The sequence below is a fragment of the Protopterus annectens genome, chromosome 5.part1 (genome assembly GCF_019279795.1).
Source record: "Protopterus annectens isolate FY-2018-M chromosome 5.part1, PAN1.0, whole genome shotgun sequence".
Classification (NCBI taxonomy): Eukaryota; Metazoa; Chordata; order Ceratodontiformes; family Protopteridae; genus Protopterus; species Protopterus annectens.
Genome location: NC_056736.1, coordinates 360,027,244 through 360,043,687, shown reverse-complemented (window position 1 = coordinate 360,043,687; position 16,444 = coordinate 360,027,244). Strand labels below are relative to the sequence as shown.

Below are 16,444 nucleotides of genomic sequence, written 5' to 3'. Positions count from 1 at the left end.
ACAGCAGCCCTGCAAGATGCTTCTAAAGCGTCAAAACCACATTGCAAAGTATGTTTACCAACTTGTTCTGCAGAATGCATTAAATCTTGTAATTCTGTGTATTCAGTACAGTCAGGAATCAACATCATTTTCTGTTTAAGTAGCCCCATAACATGCTGCTGATACTTTAACATATGAAAATGGCAATTTAAAGCCCGGATGGCCAAAGTAGCAGAAGTGTATACCTTCTTACCCAATCTGTCTAAGGCTCTAGAATCTCTATCAGAAGGGGTAGGATTTTTGGCAGCAGTAGCCTTAATGCCTTTTGGTCCTTGGGAAATGGTCTCTGGATCGACAGAAGGATTCTTGAAGAGGAACATGCGAGAGTCAGGTACTCTGCAATACCGGTCAGGTTTTCTGGGAAATGGAGGTAAAGTGTCTGGGGAACGGCTAGATTCCAAGAAATCATCATCTACAATGTCCACAACAGGAGGGATAGTTAAAGGCCTGTGTTGAAGTAGGAGTAAGAATTTCCTAAGCCTCTTTTTGGAGTCAGAGTAATACTGGCTTTCCCAGCAGAAATGCTCCCTAAGAGAGTGTGCAAGGTTTCACCGAAAGAAAAATCTTCTGGAAGGGAAGCAGAGGGAGTGGAATCCTCTGCATCAGAATCCTCATAAATAGGTAAGAGCAAATCCTGGTAAATCAGAAGGAGCAGAAAAATCAGATTCCTGATCAGAAGAATCAGAAAGGAACTCAGTTCTAGGCTTGCTTCCCCTAATCAAGGTAATGAGGTCTTCAGCCATTCTAAGCATTTGTTTTTTTAGGCATATGGGCCTGGGCCTGCGGTTTGGTCGGTTTTCTAGGCGTGGTACGAGTTTTGGGCCTGGATGAAAATGATGGCTTTGGTTTAATATGAATGTCTGTAGGCCTGAATACACCCTCAGAAGCCGGTGCCTGCACAGCGGCTCCGGACCCATCCAAGGTAGAGACAACCGCAGGTTCCACAGTCGAAGAAGCATCTACAGGCATACCAGACTCTGAATGGGTCTCAGTAGAGGCCTGTAAATCAGAAGTAGCGGGTATCAGGGGCTGCGAAAGCGCCTCACTGAGTACCGATGGACTGGTGACTAGCTTAACGGAAGCGTTGTCGGCAGTTTTGGACCTATGTGGACTGTCTCTGTCTTTTTCCTTACATTTTTTAGGAAGATCGGTAGTTGGATGGCTTGATGAAGCCATTTCCCAGTACACAGAAGGAGTACGAAAATAATTAGCTGCAAAAATAGCCCAACGACAGATAGTTCGGGTGTTGAATAAGGCACAAAACCGACAAGGGACGTCGTGGTCTGGGCCTAAGCAGGGGATGTAGTAAGAATGAAAATCTATATGAGGTATTTGCATTCCACAGGTAAGACAATTAACTTTTACTGCCATCAGTTAGAGCAAGAAAAAGGATCCCCAACGGGGTACTTAGCTTTTTTGAAGACTTCAGGTGTGAAACTTGAAAACGAAAATTTGCCAACTGCTTCTGCTTCGGGCACCGCACGGCAAGAAAGACTGATGTAATTGCGTCGGCTGCATGTTTTACACACCTGACGTCATGGAAGAAGAGACAGCATCCAACGCAGAAATCCGAAGACTCTGGTATTGAGGCCGACTGAGGGCTACCTGCAGGCAGATAACCGAAATGTAATATGACTGCAACAGTTAAACACGAAGAACATCAACAGTTGGAAGATAATACAGCTGTTTTCATATAGTTTGTTTGATGTATTGGCTTTGTTGAAAGCCATTAAGTCAGAGAAAAAAGGCACCTAAAAGACTTGGTTAGCCACAAGAGCTCCAGGAAGTCTGTTAAAAAAAAAACAGCATGTTTGGGGGCACTTGCTAAAAGGGTCACAAAGAGTTTATGAAATTTAGACCATGTTCAAGGCATACCTCTCAACATTAAAAATCATGCCACTCGCCTTTATAAATCAAAGCAGAGGACTCAAAAAATGAGCAATTTCTTATTGTTTGGAATAGAAGGTGTTTCGATACTAGACCCCATACTTCAGTTATTTAACACTGTATATAATCATGAACAAGCCTATCTTTATGACAAAAATCTGAAAAAACTCACTTAATCGAGAAGGACAGAGGTACAAAAAAAAGTATAGCAGTTGAGATATACTGTTTGGGGGGGCTACTTTTAATCAATACCACATTAACATGGCTCCTAAGCATTCTGGTGACATTTAGAACAGTTTATAAGGCCAACAATTAAATACTCATTTCAGTCATGTGGGACACAATGCATGCGCTTTACCTGAACAAAATTCCATTAAAGCAAAGCAAAATATCTATTCTGAAATGAGAGGAAGCCCGGCTTTTTCACTGTTTGCTGGGTATGCTACAGTTATTAAGTACCCTGTCAATGACACATACTTCCTATAGAGGCTACATCTAAAGCGCTGAAATGGTGACACTGAAGAGCATGTTTTTGATCCAGAAGCCAAAAAAGGAGCTTGTCATCTGTACTTCGATTTCCATGGGATGTGGATACCATGTTATATAACAACAAAAAAAAGAGAGAGAGACTGTGATCAGTGATGGTGGTCTAACTGAAAACATCAGCAAGTCAGCTCTAGAAAGACAGAAATACAAATCTAATTCATGCTCTAATGATCTTTCCTTTTTTCTGCCACAAGAAGCTTGAGAATTGCATTACGAAACACTAACAGACAGTAGTAATGCATGAACAACTCAACTAAAATAATTTAAAGTGGCTAATGGTTTGTCCATGAAAAAGGGCCCTGAGCAGAAATAATGGCACAATGACTAGGATGTAATCAGGAGCAGGTACAGCACATTATACATTCACAGGACCTACCAGAGATGGTCAGACACAGAGTATGTGGAGCTCAGAGAAATCCAAAAACACTGCTTATTCCCATGTTAAGAACCATGAATTTACAGCACAGAGCTCACTAGATGTTGCAAGACATGTATGCCCCTGGACCAAGGCCACAGTTCTAATTTTCAATATTTTTCACTTCTGTACTTGCCGTTGAGTTCAGGAACCTCACAAGTTCAAATTGAGGAGTCAATATAAGCTATATGTAGTTTATGTAAAAAAAAAAAAAACTAAAAAAAAAAAAAACACATACCTCTAAGTTACTGCAGTGAATTTTCATTCATGTCCCAAAGCCACTCTTGCCTTCAGATGATACAACCATTCAGTATGGCCCTACATGCCTCTATCATTTGTAGTCAGTGTTGCTAGGTGGAGAGAGAGGAAGATCCACTGGTAGAGATAGGCTCCTAAAGAAAATAAGAAAAAAATGCTGCATGACACAAAATCAGATTTGGTAGCATCATAATGACGGCCATAAATCATAGTTATATTAACTGCGAAAAACATTTTGTACAACAAGCTAATCATAAGTTACACTGCAGATGTATTAAGAGAGTAATGAAGTCTAGTTACAAAGATTTGCACATTACCATTAAAGGGGTTATAAAACTTACTTGAACTTACATAATGCTGGATAAGAGTTCTACATATAGAATAGCAGGCACTAACACTGTACATGTTAGGACTACTCATCACACAAAAGCATCCCAGGCTGCCAAGTGAAAGACTGTTGTTCTGGACCAAAGTAAAAGAGAAAGACGCACAGAGAAAAAAAGATAGGGTGCTAGAGGGGGAAAATTCACCTTACAGTCAGAGCTTTTCCACAGTTACAGGTACTCACCTTAGCTCTTAATCTGAAAGGAGAGATTAAGACAGTGCACCAAGTTCAATTTACCAGAGTGGCCATCCTATAGAAACATGCTCTGGATAACCACAGCCTGAAGAAAGACCTGGGCTTAGAAGTCATGGCCAACTTGAAATGTTTGGCAAAGGCTTTCAAGGATGTAGCAGTGGTACAAATGTCATCCAAATGTGCATTACTGAAGAAAGCTGTGGCTATAGGGATGACAGGTGGAATGTGCTCTTGGACAGCTTGCAAAATCCTAACCTATTTATCATAACAGAAAATACAGTTAGGCTATATGAACAGGCACTGCTTATTAACCGGTTTGCCTTTGTGCCCCTTGATGAAAGGGGAAATGGATGGGCATTCTACTCCATTGACTTTGATCCTTTCTTTATGGTACTCCGGATTCTTCCTCACATCCATGCGGTGAAGAGGATATTCAACTTGATCAGATTATTGTGAAGAGAAAAAATGGCACAAGCAATGGCTGCTTTAAAATTAGTCTTAGAGGCTACCTGTAAACCTAAAAGGAGGACTGTTCAATTCAATGACACTTGTTATGCCATGATACTCTAGCCTTAAGAAATACAAGGCAAGGAGGGAATACTAACAGAGCTTGCAACTCTAAAATTCACCTGCCCAACAGTCATCTCTTGCAGCCATTATGAAAAAGGTTTACCAAACAGAAAATTAAATCTGATGAAGCAGCGGGCAAAATGGAAGGAAAAGTTTTTCAACCATACAGTATATAGCCCACAGAAGAACAAGCTCTCCAACCTGAGGTGGAAGAGTAACAGTACTGCATACAATGCGAACCAAATGGAAAGCAGCTACAACTGCCACTTGGTGAAAGAAAGAGGACCAGCTAAATGCTCTGAAAAGTACTGAAGGACAAGTGAAATAGGCATAAAAAAATGGACTAGGGCTCCTGAAAATCCTTCAAATTTGTCCCAGTAAGTCATCTAAAAACTACAAAACTACCTTTTGGGAAAATACAAATCAATTGGTTTCTAGACAAAGTTTCCTCAGACTTAGAAAATGGTGAACTGGAACAGCCAGAATGTCAAATGAAGTGGAGATATGGATGTCCTTTTCTACAGAGATTAAATCGATGAAATGGAAGTTATGGGGAAGCCTGGGCTAAAGCAGAGGAAGCCAAACTAGTCCAAGTTAGTAAGGTGTAATTAAACATTACTGTTTCTTTGGACATGAAAACAAAACTGTTAGAAGAGGAGGAGAGGCACAGAGTTGGCCTTTTATAGGTTTCACAGGTAAGTACTAGGATAGTGGCCATTGAGGGATACTTTAATCCTTGCCAATTTACCTTTTTGTGCTCGAATTAAACTATCCCATTTGGTTAGAGATTGGCCTTGCCCATCCGTAGTATATATTGCCCTTAATGAGAACAACTGGGATCACACCACAGACAATTTGAAGGGGGACCATGCATAGGATAAAGCATTTTGGAGCTGCCTCTGTCCATCAGTAGTATAGAGGAAAGTCCTAGAGTAAATTTTCTGTTTCCCATCCATAGATCCAAGTTGTGCTTGAATATGGACAGGGATGAATTTTGTTTTACGAGGATGGAAAGTCTGTTTCAGAGCAGTGGCCTCCATTGTGAGAGCCATCTTTCCCTCCAAACTATTCTCTTAATGTTGCAGAAGAGGTTTAGCTCCCTAGATCAAGTACTTCTGACGGCACCTGACTTGATGTGCAGTAAATCCATCAGAACAGGGCTGTAGGATGCCCTGTATGACAGGTAGAAGTCATCTCTTAGCAGTCTGTAGGATACAGAGTATAGTGACAGGGCTTTGAGTTTGTCCATGTTCAGAGCTTCATAGGAGATTACTACGCTAATGGCTCAAGTGCTCTTGCAAACAACCTAGCCAGTTTCACCCAATTTTCTATCAAAGATAACAAGGGTCAGCAAGTGGGGTTTTGATAATTTTTACAGACTGCCTCTCTGTCCATAAGGAACATAGGTGCCACCCCAGGACTGAATTTGTGATTCCCCATCTACTGGTCCAGACTGTACTTGAAGATGGTCAGGGAAGGTTTCTGCTTCACATGAACAGAAATCCTATTCCACAGGAGGGGCAATCTCTAGGACACATCTGTCTGTCCAGCACGATCTATTTACAGCAGACATCAGGTTTAGATCCTTGGAGCGAATAACCTTTGTGCAGTTAGTTTTGCGAATATGCAACATCCATCAGGACTGGGTCAGAGACTGCACTACAAGTCAGGCACAGATCATCCTCACTCAGTAACTTGTAAGAAATGAACTACAGTGATAGGGCTTTTAAATGGTCTGCATATATCATGTTGGCTATACCCTATATTTTCTTTGGTGAGAAACCACTGAGGACACTCCAACTGTTTCAGGTGCCAGACGAGGGATATGCCAAAAGGTGCACAGTACTCAATCACTGACCTAATGAGAGCCGAGTACAGTGGTATTATGACTTCCTTGGATCTGAATGCCATGCCCTTATAAGATGAGACATATTAGCCACATTAGAAGGATTTCCTCACCAGCATGGACACATGGTAGTCAAAGTTCAGATTATCTGAGTACTCAGACCTCTCACCACTGGGTCCACCCTAAGGGAGGTGATACATATGTTGTAAAAAGCAGATGTATTTCATTTCCCAAAGGGTATTATTATGCATTTCTTTGCATTTAGTTTGAAGCCATGGCTCAAGTACCAATCATAAATCTGCATTAGTCCTTTCTGTAGGATATCAAAATTATTTAGGGAGCCTAGGACTTCCCCCAGCTTACAATCATTAACGAATTTCATCAGCCAAAGGCCTCCTACATTTGCCTTGACATCTGGGAAGTATATTCCAAACCGGAGGTGGCCCAACACTGAGCACTGTGGGTACTACAATGGTAACTGGCCTCTTGCTGGATGCAGAGTCCCCCACTCTAATAAAACGTATCCTATCCGTGAGCCATATGGTTATCCATTTGGTGATGTAGAGGTTTAGGCCCAATTGTGGGAATTTATCTACAATACCCAAGTAGGGGAATTGTGCCAAAAGTCTTGGTCAGGTCAAAGTAAGCAGTACACACTATCTTACCCTCTTGCATGACCTTGGTGACCTTCTCAAAGAAGTCCACCAGACTGAGCAGGTAGGACCTACACTTGGTGAAGCTGAATTCGGTTGGGTCTGGAGTCTGAAAAGTTCCTATGCCGTTGTTAATCGGGTCCAAGATTATCCTTTCCATAGTCTTGCATATGAGGCTAGTCAGACTTATGGTTTTGGCAGTTTCCTGGGTCCATTGATGGTCCTTCCCTTGTGTAGATTTATGACTTGCTGTTCTCCACCCTACTAGGACAAAGTCTGTTTAGAGACTGTGGTTAAACAGAGATCCAAGTTGGTCCACTAGGTCATGTTTCAAGCTATTTAATAGGTATACTGGGATTCTGTCAGGGCCCAGTGATGCAGTGTTTCTAGCTTTAGAGAGAGCAGTGACAACTTGTTCTTTTGTGATTACATGCAAAGAAATGGTAAGGGGTACTTCATAGGGACTGACCAGAGGTGATGAGGGGTGTTCAAACAAATCCAAACAGAGGGAAAAGGAAGAGGAAGAAAATAACTGTACCTACTACGTTTTTTTTGACAGGACCACCAACACAACTGATATTGTACAAAATGGGATAACATTAAAACAAGACATTTTTAAAATACTTAATTACAGCAATACTAAACAATATGACTCATTCTTTTTTAAAAGAGGTTTACCGTATGTACCATAAGAACATTTTAAAATTAGCAGGACATTAATAGATTTTAGAACATTCTTAAGGAAAGTTAACTGACATTTTGTTTGACTCATACATCCTTGCATGAGCAAAATTGGAGTAAAAAAAAGAGTACGTTCAATCAGCCATTACACCCCCACTTTACAGAAATATGAGTATGGTGGAAACAGAACTTTATACTTACATAAAAGTAGCGGTACACACAACCTTACCAGAGAAGAAAAACATTTTAAAAGACATAACACAATCCCAAATTATGTACTATGAGACCTGACCAAAGGGGTGGTTTGATGATTATGGACACAGTGGAATACCCTGGTAAGATGTTTAATATTTTACATCAGGAAGACATATATACTTTGGTTTCTAAGAATGAAGGGTTTACATTTTATCAAAAAACTGACATTGTGTTACACAATATGTTAATGCAAAAATTCACTGATGATGTTTCCTACAATTTTTTTAACTAACAACCAACCACGTATTCCTAATGTGTTTGGCATTCTAAAAGTTCACAAGAACAGTGATGACCCCCACCCCGTGACTGACCGTCTTGGCCAAAGGCTCAAAACATACCCCTTGGCAGTGTACATTGATCCAAAGTTAAAACCATTTTACATTTAAAAAACTCTCATACTACGCAATTCTTGGGACCTTTTAGATAGAATAAACCAAGTATCCTACAATGAGGAGGTGTTACTTGCTGCTACTGATGTGACAGATTTATACACTATTATACCTCACAATAAAGGTATGGAGTGGTTTGAGGAAGCACTCAGTGAACGTGACTTTTTGACACATTCTGAATGTCATACTATATGTGATTTGAGAGAACTAGTAGTAATGTAGAATTATGTATTTTATGAAGGACAAATCTTTAAAGAGAATAGTGGAGTAGCTATGAGCACATCTTGCGCTGCTACGTTTGCGAATTTTGTATTATTTATATGAGAACAAAAATTTCTATTCAATTCCCCACATCATAAGCACTGTTACATGTATAACAGATTTTTGGACATCAGTGTGTTTTTGTTAGGCCCTACAGCCCTTCGTATCAAAATGTATTAATTATAAAATCACTATCTCGGCAGGTGGGTGGCCAACTGGCTCACCGACAAGACCTTCAAGGTCAAAATCGGTGCCTCTACCTCCTATAGCAGACCTATCACTAGTGGAGTTCCCCAGGGATCTGTCCTAGGACCCCTACTGTTTGTCATCTATTTCTCCGAGGTCCAGGCAAAGACAAAACGCCTGTGGCTGACCAAGTTTGTGGACGATTGTAAGTTGGGTGCTGTCAGTGACCCTCCAAAATGATGTTAACATATTGCAAGAGGGTCCCACAGCAACTAATGACTGGTACCAATGTCATGGCCTCAAGCTAAATGCAAAAAAAAAATGTACAATCATATCATTCAGCAAAAACACGGCCCCTACAGATTACCACATCAACGGCAACCTCCTAAGCACACAACCTTCCTGACTGCTTGGTACACATTTAACAAAATTTAATTAACCTAAACAATTTTGATATCCTACAGAAAGGACTGACGCAGACTTATGATTGGTACTAGAGACATGGCTTCAAACTAAACGCAAAGAAAAACACGTCTTAACCTGCTACCCCACCAGTATACACACATTGTTTAACATCCTATTAAAACTATAATATCTACGCAGAGGTCTGTCAGCATGGGTTTGATGGGGACTTTAGTGATATTAGGACTTGTAAACCTACGAATGCACTGTACAAACATACAATTAAACGGCAAAATGCCAAGTTCAGTTTTACTGTGATTGATATTATACAACAGAATACAGTTAATAAATCTGGTTGGCATGCAATATTAAACAAAATGGAAAAGAAATGGATTATTAAATTAGGTGCACTTTTTTCCTCTGGGTTGAATGAATACATATAAAAATAAAAAGGAATGTTTAAATGTATGCAATTCTGCTTTTGGACTGCACGTGGCACTGGACCACTCTCTCTCTACATATACATAATACATTTTATATATATATATATATATATATATATATATATATATATATATAGATATATATATAGATATATATATATATATATATATTTATTTATTTTGTGAAATTTGTAACCGTTACAAACGCTGAGGAAGGCCTAAGGGCCGAAACCACTATGTTTTTTTTCCTCCTTCCTTTAATAAACAGATTTTGGTCCACTGTTTGCTGGCTCTACCATGTTTTTGTAATTCTTTGATGGGGACTTTGTCATTACAAAAAAAATATTTTTTTATAGGTTGTTTATATGCAATTTACATATTGTACAGATACATATACTAAATAACTAATGTGGTTATAACTGCATATTTTATTATACAGCCTTGCATGCTACTAGTTTTAGTAAATGTATTTATTACTAGCTGTTTTTTCAGTAGCAATGATGGTGTTTCTTTAAATGTGTACCAAGCAATCAGGAAGGGTGTGCATTTGAATGTTAAGCACTGTATATAAGTGATGAAGGTTCTTGACTAATAGTATTGTCTGAAGAAGCAGTCTTTGTAACTGTGAAAGTGCTTACATTTGGATTCCATTAAAGACGTTTTACTTTTATAACTGCTGGCCATCGTTTTATTCTGCTCCATTTTATGCTTTTCCAGTTGGTTGTCTTATGGAGCAGGCTATTTATCTGGTGTATCGTTATGCTGTTGTGCTAAGGATATCCATTACCCTTCTTGGAAAACATTTCACGAGTGGTGTCTGGTTGAGGAGAATGGTAAGGGTAACAACACATTAACTTCTATGGCTGTTAGTGCCAAAAACATTGGACAAAGTAGAAATGGTTCATTTTCTTCAGTGTTGTTTTTAGAATGTAATAGGGTCTATAAAACTGTTAAGAACATCACAACAGAATACTGGAACATTTTTGGTCAGATACCAGGAGCCCTTAGTATATTAAAAAAAAAAACATTAAAATTTACATACGAAAAAGGTAGAAGTTTAAAGAACCTGAGTCGCACAACTTCAATAAGTACAACACCGGGTAAAAAATTGGTACATTTAAGTGCAGTGCCAATAAGCAATGCCCTTATATGGGAAACGGTGACATTACAGATATTAAAAATCCAAATAGACAAATTAAAATAGCACAATATTTTAAACTGTAATAGTACAGGGGTGGTCTACATAAGTCTATGTGAAAAATGTGCCTCTATATAGAGGAAAAATGGAAAGGGCATTAAAAACCCATTTATGAACACATACAATATATTACATAAAACTGAAATCAATTCACTATTTTAACGCACCAGAACATGCAAACAATAACAAGATAAAATTTTATGTATTAGAACAGGTACAAAAATCCTAAAAGAGGACAATGGGAGTACCTCCTAATATCCAGAGAATTATATTCGCAACTGGCTTTACAAGCTAATAGAGAACAAGAAGTTATGTACTCACCATAACGTTCGATGTATGTAGTCCATCTCGCCTCACATTCTTACTCAGGGTTCGGAGTCAATATCGGCTCCGACTCTGCCTATTTTACTAGCTCAAAAGTCTCTGATTGGCTGGGCTAAGAGGGTATCCCATGGTACACTGCTCCATATCCCCAGATCTAGTTTGCTGCCAACAACATAATTACTTCATACATACCTCGCATCCATACAAACAAAAAACTATTCAAAGGAACTCTGCAGGAGACTACCTAACTTCCAAATCCTCCAGGCAGGGGGAAGGCGGGAGGGTAAGTAAGAATGTGAGGCGAGATGAACTATATACATCGAACGTTATGGTGAGTACATAACTTCTTGATGTTATGTAGTCCTATCTCGCCTACATTCTTACCCGTGGGACAGTGTCCCTAGCACCTACATCCTGGGTGGCTCATAGGAAAATACTCCTGAGAACTGTGGGAGCCAAATGAAGATCTGCCCCTGGAAACCACGTCCAATTTGTAATGAGAAACAAAGGTGTGAGAAGAAGCCCAAGTGGCTACAGCACATACATCATCCATTGACAATCTAGCTTGATAGGCTGTGGATGTGGAGACCGCTCTTGTGGAATGGGCTTTTACTGGAAAAGGCAAATTTTTACCTGCTGTCTGATAGATGAAGGAGATACAGCTGGCTATCCATCTAGAGAGCGTGACCTTGGATACTGGAGAACCAAACCGGTTTTCTGAAAAGGAGACGAAGAGTTGGTCAGATTTCCGGTTATCTTTTGTCCGGTGTTGATAGAAGCGTAACTGTCTATGTACATCCAATTGGTGAAATCTGAATTCTGCCTGGTTAGAAAAGTTGGGGAAGAAAACCGGCAGCTCAATAGACTGATTCATATTAGACATAGAAGCCACTTTGGGAAGGAATGATGGGTTTGGCCTAAGAGAGACCCTATCTTTATGGAAGATCAAATATGGGGGTTTGATGGAGAGGGCTTGAATTTCAGAGACCTGCCTCGCTGAAGTGACTGCTGTTAAAAATGCTGTTTTCCATGTTAAAAATTTTAACTCACAGGTAGCTGCAGGCTCGAATGGTGGAAGAGTGAGGGCTTGAAGAACAAAATTGAGGTCCCAGGGCATGACAGGTTGGGATAATGGGGGACGAAGTAACGGAGTACCTTTAAGGAATGCTTTACATAGTTTGTGTGCCATAAGGCTAGGTTCTCATTGGCCATGTGAAAGTTTGATATAGCCGCCAGCTGAACCCTTGATAGAACAGCATAGACAAAAACTTCAGAATCGAATCAATTGGAGCTGTGTAAGGATCAATGCCTCTAGAATAAGCCCAGATAGAGAACCTTTTACATTTGCTAGAGTAGATTTTTCTAGTGGATGGTTTATGAGAGGACAATAATATATGGACCACGTCTGGTGAAAAATTGTGACGTCTGACTAACGATGGAAGTGGAGTAGCCAGGCTGTCAACTGGAGTGTCCTCAGAGAGGGGTGGAACTGTCCCGACATGTGCGTCAGAAAATCTGGAAGAGGTTCCAGAATCCAAGTATTGTCCACAATGTAAGGTTGAAGGAAGGGGAACCATACCTGACGAGGCCAGTGTGGGGCAATCAGAATCATTCTGCTTCCCAAGGATTGTGCTTTCTGAATCACCCTCGAGAGAAGGGGAAACTGAGGGAAAGCATAAAGCAGACAGGAGGGCCAATTGTGAGCCAGAGCGTCCCTGGGCGATTCCCCCGGTGGGGGGGGGGGGGGTCAGCGAGAAATAGTTGCTGCATTTCACATTGAGAGGGCTGGCAAAAAAGTCGCAGCAAGGCTGACCCCATCTGCCGAAGATTCGCTCTGCAACCAGGTGATTCAGGGACCACTCGTAGGGCATAAGAATCGCCCTGCTTAGCTTGTCCGCTATTACACTGGTCTTCCCCAGAATGTGCGTTGCCACCAGAAACCGTTGGGAAGCTACTGCCCAATACCACACACACACATAGCCTCTCTGCATAGTGGGTAAGATCGGGTTCCCCCTTGCTTGTTGAGATACACTCAGACAACATGTCAGTAGTGTGGTATCGCAATAGTCCCTAGAGGAAGAACTTCTTGAAGTGCCTGCAACGCAAGAAGCACTGCTCTCATCTCCAGGACGTTTATGTGCAAATGTATCTCGTGCTCCTGCCACGTGCCTTGGACCGTCCTGCCGAGATAATGCCCCCCCACCCCCACCCCATCTGGGAGGCGTCCATGGTCATCGTGGCAACAGGGATGGGTGGAACAAAGGGCTTTCCCCCGTTCAAGTTGTTGGTGCACAGCCACCAACGGAGGTCCTGCTTGCATCTGTCTATGATTAAGATGGGATGGGACAGCCGAAGTCTTTGGAGAGACCATTGGACAAAGAGGAGACCATTGGACAAAGAGGAGCCATTGAAGAAGTCTCATGTGTAATCTCGCTAGGGGGACCAACATGATAGTCGCCACCATGGTACTTAGGAGTTGTAGAATCAGTCTTGCCTTCGCATGTCTCAGGGGCATCAGCGTGAGTATTTGTTGTTGCAAACCTGTGATCCTTTCTTGTGGTAAGAATGCTCACATTCGAATGGTGTCCAACTCTGCTCCTATAAAGGTGACACGCTGCAAGGGCAATAAGGCAGATTTTTTCCAGTTTATTGTGATGCCTAATCGGTGACATAGACTGATGGTAGCGTCCCTGGTCTGAATTAGTTGATGCCTGGTGGGGACGGTAAGGAGCCAGTCGTCCAGGTACAGAAACACCTGGATTCCTTGACATCTCAAGTGAGCCGTCACCACTGCCATACACTTGGTGAATACCATGGGGGCTGTGGTGAGACAAAAGGGCAGGGCTCAAACCTGGAAGTGACTGGCTCCCAACCGGAAGTGTAGGTGACCCCTGGATGCCCTGTCCATTTTGATATGGTAGTAAGCATCCCTGAGGTCGATGGAGCACATCCATACTTCCTCTCCCAACAATGGGAGAATCGATTGTAGAGTGACCATATGGAATTTGGACTTGTGTATGTAATTGTTGAGTTGACTGAGATCTAGTATGGGTCCCAGGTCCCCTGTTCTTTTCGGCACCAAAAAGAATCTTGAGTAAGTCCCTAATCCGATTTGGTCTGAGGGGACTGGTTGGATGGCTCCTTTTTCTAGCAGCTGAGATATCTCTGAGGCTACATGATCCCTTTGACTGGGTGGAACGTCCGGGATTTTTCTTATTGGAGGGGCTACTGAAGAGAATGGAATAAGGTAACCTCAGGAGATTATCCTTAATATCCATCGGTCCTGGGTAATGTTTTCCCAGGCTTCCGAATACAAGGAAATTCGACCTCCGACTGGCACCGAATAAGCACAGTCGGGCACACCCTCAGGAATGAGAGTATGGGAAGCCACGGAAAGAGTTGCTGTCTCCGGAATTGCGGGGGCCCCCTCTGCCTCTGAGGCGACGTCTCCCTGAATAACTCCCTCCTCCCCTGCCTCTAGAGGGGGGGGGGTTCACCTTGTGCGGCAGGAAAAAAACCTTTGTGATTTCTTGAACCACACCCCCCCCCCACTGGGCCTTGGGATAAGGCCTAGACGGAAGGGGAAAAATGGACCCCTACGGCAGACAGGGTCTTTCCCTCTTGCTCGCACCTGGTGAGGGTGTCTTTCACTTTGGTCCCAAACAAGGAGGAACCATCAAATGGGGCATCAGTGAAGGAAGACTTGAAGGCCTCCACAAAGTGACACAGGCGCAGCCAGGCTTGCCTTCTAAGGGCGACCCCTGAGCAGGCCACCCTACTCGCTCCCACGGCTGCATACGAAATGAGTCGCATGGACGAGTTGGCGATGGAGTTGAGGGTAGAAACCTGTGCGTTCCTGTCTGAGCCACAGCCGCAGATATGTTACCTGCAAGAGTATCTCCCAGCTCTTTGGGGAGATCTCTCTGGAGCCGAGTGAAATGAGACCAGTAATTCAGTGACCGTAAAGTGAAGGTTGCTGAAGACAGGGTACACTTCCCGTACCAGTCCATCATCCTAGACTCTTTGTTAGGAGGATGGACCGACGAGGAAGACTCTGCAACTTCCTTCTGGGTGGCTGCCGCCACCACCATGGCATTTACAGGGACTCCCTTTGACAGAAACTCTTTTCCCTGAGGGGCGGAGAGAAATTTGTTGGGACGCCTAGGTACGGGCTCCACAGAATCAGGGTTTTCCCACACCCTTCGACAAATAAGGTCAAGAAGTTCATCGAAGGGTGGAGACACCCAGGAGGTGGAGGGTTGAGCGCCAAATGCCTTAAGGAATACTGACTCCTCCTCGGAAGGAGTTTTGGAAGGCCAGTCTCCTCTTTATTTCAGTATCTCCAGGATATCGGAGAAGGAAACCTCAGAGGAAGACTTGGGGAATCCTTCCGATTCCGCAAGGTCAGTATCGGAAGTGAGAGACTCGTCCTGGGAGTCCATGTGCTTCCTCTTGCACAATTTCTTTCTGTTAGATTCCTCAGGCACTGGCTCAGAGACCTTCAGAAAGTGGGGGACCACTCATGGGGGTGTCCTTAGGGCCTGGCACTCTACTGTCCAAGGATAGGTGAGCGTCAGAAGCTCTCACCGGGGTGGTAGCGGATGGAATGACCAACCCGAGTGATGATGCTGACGATCTGGCCAGTGCGCTCCGCATGGCCTTGAAGGCAGGTCACCCCCCCCCCCCGAATCCGGGGACCGACCTCCAAGGCCATGACCGGAGTCCCCCGAGCCGATGCACCGAGTGGGAGACTCGGAACTGAAAGATGTCTCAAAGTATCCCCTTCGGGCCCGACCGAGGAGACCCGAGTTTCGAACCCTGTGGACGGAACCGACATGGTCAGAGCAGAGGTCAGCACCGATAAACTCAAAAGAGGTATCTGAGCCGGCGCAGGAACATCACTCGGAGTGAAACATACCGGCTCCGACGACAAAGATGTGCTCGGAGGAGGAATCAATGAAACAGTCATAGGAACTGGCTCCGGAGCAGACTGGGTCGGAACAGAAAACAATTTGGCCAACACCGGCGACTGCAGGAGCCTCTGCACTACCTTATCAACATCCAAATCAGAAAGCCTGGAGGATTTGGAGGAGATGGATGGAGAATGGGATCTCTTATCTGGTGAACCATGCCTCACACTAGGCGACCCGGCTCCGAATGGGTTTGAGAATAATCGGAGTGGACGCCGATTCACTTAACACAGATACCTCCTGCAGCCCCGAGGACAGTGGAGCCGAGGAAGCAGAGTCCAATATAGTAATCTTCTCCGGAGGCTCCGAAGATGCAGATGGAGACGGAGACCTTTTCTTGGACTTGGAGGCTTTAGATTTCGACTGAGAACTGGAAGCTGAATCTATAGCTTCCTCAAAAGACGGTTTAAGCAGTCCTTTTAAAATCAATTTGTTTTTCCTCTCTTGGAGCACCCTAGGACTGAACGCGTGGCAAAAGTTACAGGATTCCTGTAAATGGATGGCTCCAAGGCAGTAGACACACACACACACACACACACAC

The 16,444-nt window shown here is 42.9% G+C and overlaps 1 long non-coding RNA gene across 1 annotated transcript in view; it reads right to left on the bottom strand.

Annotated features, from left to right (window-relative positions):
- Window positions 1–3,130: 3,130 nt before the first annotated feature.
- Window positions 3,131–16,444, bottom strand: part of LOC122803423 — a 103,098-nt gene continuing 89,784 nt past the window's right edge. Inside the window, exon 3 of the long non-coding RNA XR_006365117.1 lies at window positions 3,131–3,279. This is a non-coding gene — a long non-coding RNA (uncharacterized LOC122803423). The remainder of the gene's footprint in view (window positions 3,280–16,444) is intronic.